This window comes from Sapajus apella, unplaced genomic scaffold (genome assembly GCF_009761245.1).
Source record: "Sapajus apella isolate SASKATOON/1434 unplaced genomic scaffold, GSC_monkey_1.0 scaffold1005, whole genome shotgun sequence".
Classification (NCBI taxonomy): domain Eukaryota; kingdom Metazoa; phylum Chordata; class Mammalia; order Primates; family Cebidae; genus Sapajus; species Sapajus apella.
Window position 1 is genome coordinate 15240 of NW_022437931.1, and position 6600 is coordinate 21839.

Consider the following 6600-nt stretch of genomic DNA (forward strand, 5'->3'; position numbering starts at 1 on the left):
CTGGAGTGCAATGGCGCGATCTCGGCTCACCGCAACCTCCGCCTCCTGGGTTCAGGCAATTCTCCTGCCTCAGCCTCCTGAGTAGCTGGGATTACAGGCACACGCCACCATGCCCAGCTAATTTTTTGTATTTTTAGTAGAGACAGGGTTTCACCATGTTGACCAGGATGGTCTCGATCTCTTGACCTCGTGATCCACCCGCCTCGGCCTCCCAAAGTGCTGGGATTACAGGCTTGAGCCACCGCGCCCGGCCTTGTCCAACCGTTTTTATACTGTTGCACTAATAGGGTTTTCTCTCCATTGTTGATTGAAAGATTTGAGCTTTTGCCATAAGCTTTCCGACATTCATTACATTTATATGGTTTATATCCAGTATAAATCCTGCAATGTACACTAAGATTTAAATTACAGCTGAAGGTCTTTCCATATTCAATACATTTATAGTATTTCTCTTGAAATAGTGAAGACATGTAACTTGTTTCCCCACAGACTGTATTTGCAATGGTTCTATATAGTGATTTCTGATGTGCAGATTCAGTGATTCATACTGGTGGATGGATTTCTTGCATTTTTTGAGATTCTAATGATTTTTCTTCAAAATGAACATTCTGATGTTTAATAAAAAATGAAAGGCTAGGCTGGGCATGGTGGCTCACACCTTTAATCCCACCACTTTGGGAGACTGAGGCGAGTGGATCACGAAGTCAGGAGATGGAGACGATAACACAGTGAAACCCCGTCTCTACAAAAAATTTTAAAAAAAAAAAAAAGGCTAAAAGTCTTTTTACTAAAAGACTTCAAACACTTTTAGTCTTTATTAAAAGATTTATTGCACTGACATTATTTCTCTACACTGTGAAATCCTTTGATGCCGAGCAAATGTGAACTTTAGCTAAAGCCTTTTCCACATTCATTCCATTGATAAGGTTTCTTTCCACTATGAATTTTCTGATGGAGAATCAGAGATTATGTGTGGACACAGGCCTTCAACATACACTACAATGATATAGTTTCTGAAGTATGAATTCTCTCATGTTCAATGAGCTGGAAGACATGACTAAGACTTTCCACACTGTGCACATTTATACAGTTTATCTTTTATATGAGAAATTTGATAATAGTGTTAAGCCATGGTTAAAGGCCTTCCCACATTCAATATATGTATCAGGTAAGACATGAGCTGTACCTAAAAGTCTTCCAGCATTGATGATGTAAGTTTGTCTCCACTATAAATTATCTGATGCAATTAAGGATTATTTGCCAAAGCCTTTTCCACATTCATCACATGTACAGATTTTTCTGTAATAGTAAGTCTGATGAAAGAGATTTGCTCTGGACAAAGGAGGATTCCATACTTTCATTGAAATTCAAAGGTTTTTTCCCCTATTATTACAGTATTCCGTAGTGGCTGTACCATTTTACATTTCCATCAAGAATGCACAAATGTTCCATTTCTCTATGCCCTTAGCACTTACTTTAGTACCTCACACAATGGGTGTGAGGTAACATATTTTATTGTGATTTTGATATGCATTTATCTACTGATTAGTGTTGAGCATCTCTTCATATACATGTTGCCCATTTGTATGTCTTCACTGGAGAAAACCTACGAGTTCTTTGCTCATTTTCTTTTTTGTTGTTGTTCGAGACGGAGTCTTGCTCTGTCACCCAGGCAGGAGTGCAGTGGCACAGTCTCTGCTCATTGTAACCTCTGCCTCCTGGGTTCAAGAGATTCTCCAGCCTCACCCTCTGAAGTAGCTGGGACCACAGGTGCTGCGCACCACTACACCTGGCTAATTTTTGTATTTTCAGTAGAGATGCGGTTTCACCATGTTGGCCAGGATGGTCTTGATCTCCTGACCTCGTGATCCACCCACCTTGGCCTCCCAAAGTGCTGAGATTTGAAGAGTTAGCCACTATGCCCAGCCTGTTTGCCCATTTTCTAATTAGGCTACTTGGCTTTTTGTTAAGTTGTAGAAGTTTATATATTCTGAATATTAACCCTTTATCCAACATATAACTTGCAAATCTTTTCTCCAGTTCTCTTTAAGTTTGGAGTTTTAGTCTATGTGGATTCCAGAAGCAATGGGGTTTTTTATTTGGGGGAGGAATTAGTTATAATTTAATGTAGAAAATAATTTGGAAAATAATAACTTACTGGCAATAATGAGATTTCACATCCAGTAATATGTCTCTTCATTTAATCTTTTCAATGCTTTTTGATCAGGATCCCCCATGTTTTTATTTGCATTTCTTTACATTTAAAAATTAAGTTTAAATTGATATGCTCAAATTACAGTAAAGGTCGGGCGTGGTGGCTCACGCCTGTAATCCAAGCACTTTGGAGGCCAGGGCAGGCGGATCACCTGAGGTCGGGAGTTCAAGACCAGCCTGACCAACATGGTGAAACCCCGTCTTAAAAAAACAACAACAACAAAAAAAACAAATTACAGTAAAACATTTTTTACACATAGTGGTCATATCTGGGAAGAATATTCAATTTTTACATTAATTCTAATTGTGATTCAGTTGAGTTTCACAGACAATTTGTATAGCTAAAGTTGAAAAATAGGCCAGGTGTGGTGGCGCATGCCTGCAAACCCAGCACTTTGGGAGGCCAAGGCAGGCAGATCACCTGAGGTCACAAATTTGAGACCACTCTGGCCAACATGAAACCCAGAAGCGGAGGTTGCAGTGAGCCACCACTGCACTCCAGCCTAGGCAACTCCGTCTCAAAAAAAAAAAAAAAAAAAGCATAAACATTTTTCTTTTTCTTTTTCTTTTTTTTTTTTGAGATGGAGTGTCACTCTTGACACCCAGGCTGGAGTGCTGGGACTACAGGCAAATGCCACTATGCCCAGCTAATTTTTGTATATTTTGTAGAGACAGGTTTCCACCATGTTGGCCAGGCTGATCTTGAACTCCTGATCTCAAGTGATCCAACCCCTCAGCCTCCCAAAATGCTAGGATTACAGGCATAAGCTACCACATCCTACCTACATATTTGTTCTTAAGTGAAAGTAGACTGTAATAGTAGTCTTTTCTTAAAAAAAAAAAAGAAATAACCACAACAGAGAAAAAGAACCACAACAATCAACAGTGTCCTTCCTCTTTCCTTTTCCCCCTTCCTCTCTCCCTCCTTTCCTTCCTGACGTGGTCTTGCTTTGACACCCAAGCTGGAGGGCACTGGTGTTAGCATAGCTCACGGCAGCCTCAAATTCCTGGGCCCAAATGATCCTTTTGCCTCAGCCACCTAAGTAGCTGGGACTACAGACAGGCATTGCCATGCCCAGCTAATTTTTTTCTTTTTATTTTTCTGTAGAAATGGGGTCTTGCTACAGTTGCTAAGGCTGGTGTTGAACTCCTGGCCTCAGGTGATGCTCCCACTTTGGAATTCCAAAGTGCTGGATTTACATGAGCAAAAAAAAGATAACTCAAAGGACTTATGGGACATCAAGCAGAACACTGTACACATTATTGAAATTCCAGCAGGAGGGGAGAAACAGAAAGGGACAGAAAGCACTTTTTTTTTTTTTTTGAGGAGTCTGCTCTGTTGCCCAGGATGGAGTACAGTAGTGTGATCTTGGCTCACTGCAAACTCCGCCTCCCAGGCTCAAGCGATTCTCCTGCCTCAGCCTCCCAAGTAGCTGGAATTATAGGCGCATGCCACCACACCCAGCTAATTTTTGTATTTTTAGTAGAGACGGGGTTTCACCATGTTGGTCGGGCTGGTTTCGAACTCCTGACCTTGTGGTCTACCCACCTTGGCCTCCCAAAGTGCTTACAGGCGTGAGCTACCATGCCCAGCCCAGAAAGCTTATTTAAAGAAATAATGGCTGAAAATCCCCAACCTGGGAGAGAGAATAGAAATCCAAATTCCTGAAGTGCAAAGGACAGAAAATAAGATGAATACAGAGATCCATAATGAGATTTATAATAATCACATTGTTAAAAAGTTTAAGAGAAAACCTAAAGGAAGAAGAGAAAAGGAACTTGCGGTGTACACAAAGGATTCCTCATAAGACTATCAATGGATTTTTTCATAAAGACATTGCAGACCAGAAGGAAATGTAATGAAAATAAATGCATGCAGGTGGCAGGGCGCCGTGGCTCATGCCTGTAATCCCAACACTTTGGGATGCACAGGTGGGTGGATCACATAAGGTCAGGAATTTGAGACCAGTGTGGCAAGCATGGCAAAACTCCATTTCTACTAAAAATACAAAAATCAGCTGGGCATGGTGGTGGGCACCTGTAATCCCATCTACTTGGGAGGCTGAGGCAGGAGAATTGCCCAGGAGGCGGAGGTTGCAGTGAGCTGAGATCGTACCACTGCACTCCAGCCTGGATGACAGAGCAAGACTTCTGACAAAAAAAAGAAAAATCATAGTTCAAAACCAGAGTTACTTTTGCACCAGCCTAACAAAATATGGTTCAAAATAAAAGTCTGAATTTCATCCCAGCACTTTGGGAGGCCGAGGCGGGTGGATCACGAGGTCAAGAGATCGAGACCATCCTGGTCAACATGGTGAAACCCCGTCTCTACTAAAAAAAAATACAAAAAATTAGCTGGGCATGGTGGCACGTGCCTGTAATCCCAGCTACTCAGGAGGCTGAGGCAGGAGAATTGCCTGAACCCAGGAGGCAGAGGTTGCGGTGAGCCGAGATCGCGCCATTGCACTCCAGCCTGGGTAACAAGAGCGAAACTCCGTCTCAAAAAAAAAAAAAAAAAAAGTCTGAATTTCCTATTGTTTTTGGAGAATCAGGTTTGACAACTCTTAAGTTGATTCCACTATCTCTCTCCTCATGTCCTGGGAGAGGATTTTGCCTCAGTGATAGCAAATATAGGTAAACAGTGAAAGCCATTTCCAGCCAAATGTGTAATCCAGCCAACATTTCTGACTCAAGTTGAGTCAGAAATGATGGCTGGATTACAAAGGCTGTATCAGTGGCCTAGACCTCTCTTCTCTATCCTTGTTTTCCTGCCTGCATAGCAGTGACCTTGAAGTGAACATCCCAGAGGCTACAGGATTCCATAAAATTTCTGACAATGACCTTAGCTACACAAGATACACAATTCTGGAATTCCTGAGAATTTCTGTACCTGCTCATCCTTAAGAGCCGTAATGATGAACATCATGGAAACCTCTGTTAAAGGGGCACATTCTATTTATTGCAGTTTTCCACTCCATACCAATCTAGAACTTCTATAACAATTACAATTCCTGCTATAATCTTACCACCTGTGGTGCTACCCTATGGAATTCAGGATATCAAGGCATATAGAACCTGGGGAACAGATATTCCCCAACAGCACTGAACACAATGCAATATTCCTTACAAACAAGAGAACAATTTCCTGTTGCTTTCAGAAGCACCAAAGGATGTCATAGGATTGCTGCCTACTTAGATTGACCTCTGAAACCACAGCATATTATGGCATCCAGGATATAAATTAGGTCAATATCCTGCAGTTTTTTCTTGGAGGCCTTGAATGGCAATGAAAACTAGGCTCAAACTAGAAAGAGAATTCTATTCTGCCATCCCACTGTCCCTGTCCCTGTTGAGCCACACAGTTGGGAATCCCAAAAAGTTACCCCTTCATGTTAGCAGAACCCAGTTGTTTTCAAACCAACCCATACAGTGACTAGAACCCCCAAGATTAGTAAGGCCTTTATTACTGTACAAACCAGGGCAATAAGAGGCAGGTGGCTCCCACAGTTGGTGATTTGGAGGCTGGCAAACTATATCAAGAGTCATGTGAGGTCAACAATATCCTGAAATAGGTAGTCCCTCTTTTCAGGTCACCCATAGAGTCCTCTGGGCCAAACTGGATCAGGTCCATGGCCTAACTTATCAAAGAGAAAAAAAAAACAAGAAAGGAATAAATGCTTAGGCTATTTACAAATTCCTCCCATAACAGGAGAACACCAAGGTTCACTTACCTGAATACACTGTGGTGGGTGAATGGTGTACACTGTGACCACCAGCCAGGCAGTAGAGGTAAAATGGCTCTCACTACAGAATCAGCAGACATAAATCTGGCATGGGCCCTGGGCAGGGCAAAAGGTGCAGTGCAGCTCCCACATACCTGGAATTTATGGAGATGTTCAGATATAGGAGATTCAATTCAGGCTGATGCCACCCTCATAAGGGATCCCCTTCAGAGCTGTTATAGCAACTGGACATCTCCACATATCAAAAGTGTCTTTCCCTTGTGAACTCTGTGGTACTCAATGAGATGCAGCCTTCAGTTGAAGCTTTCTAACATTAACTGTACTCAAGGACTTTCTCCAGGGTGCTAACAGATTTTCCATACTTGCCAGTCATAAGGCTTTTATCGACTATGAATTTTCCGGTGTTTAATAAGGCTGGAGTTATGGCTAAAGGATTTCCCACATTCAGTGCACTCATAAGGCTTCTCCCCAGTGTGAACCCTCCTGTGCTTAATAAGGCCAGAATTTTGAGTAAAGGATTTCCCACATTCACTGCACTCATAGGGCCTTGATCCAGTGTGAACTCTCTGGTGTTTTCGGAGGCTGGAGCTGTAGGGAAAGAACTTCCCACATTCACTGCACTCATAAGGCCTCTCCCCAGTGT

The 6600-nt window shown here is 42.2% G+C and overlaps 1 long non-coding RNA gene across 1 annotated transcript; it reads right to left on the reverse strand.

Moving 5' to 3' along the window:
• Positions 1-5141: 5141 nt before the first annotated feature.
• Positions 5142-6594, reverse strand: LOC116546514. The gene is made up of 2 exons (XR_004266746.1): positions 5946-6594; positions 5142-5848 (listed from the first exon to the last, which is right to left on the reverse strand). It is a non-coding gene; the product is annotated as an uncharacterized LOC116546514 (long non-coding RNA).
• Between the last annotated feature and the right edge of the window lie 6 nt (positions 6595-6600).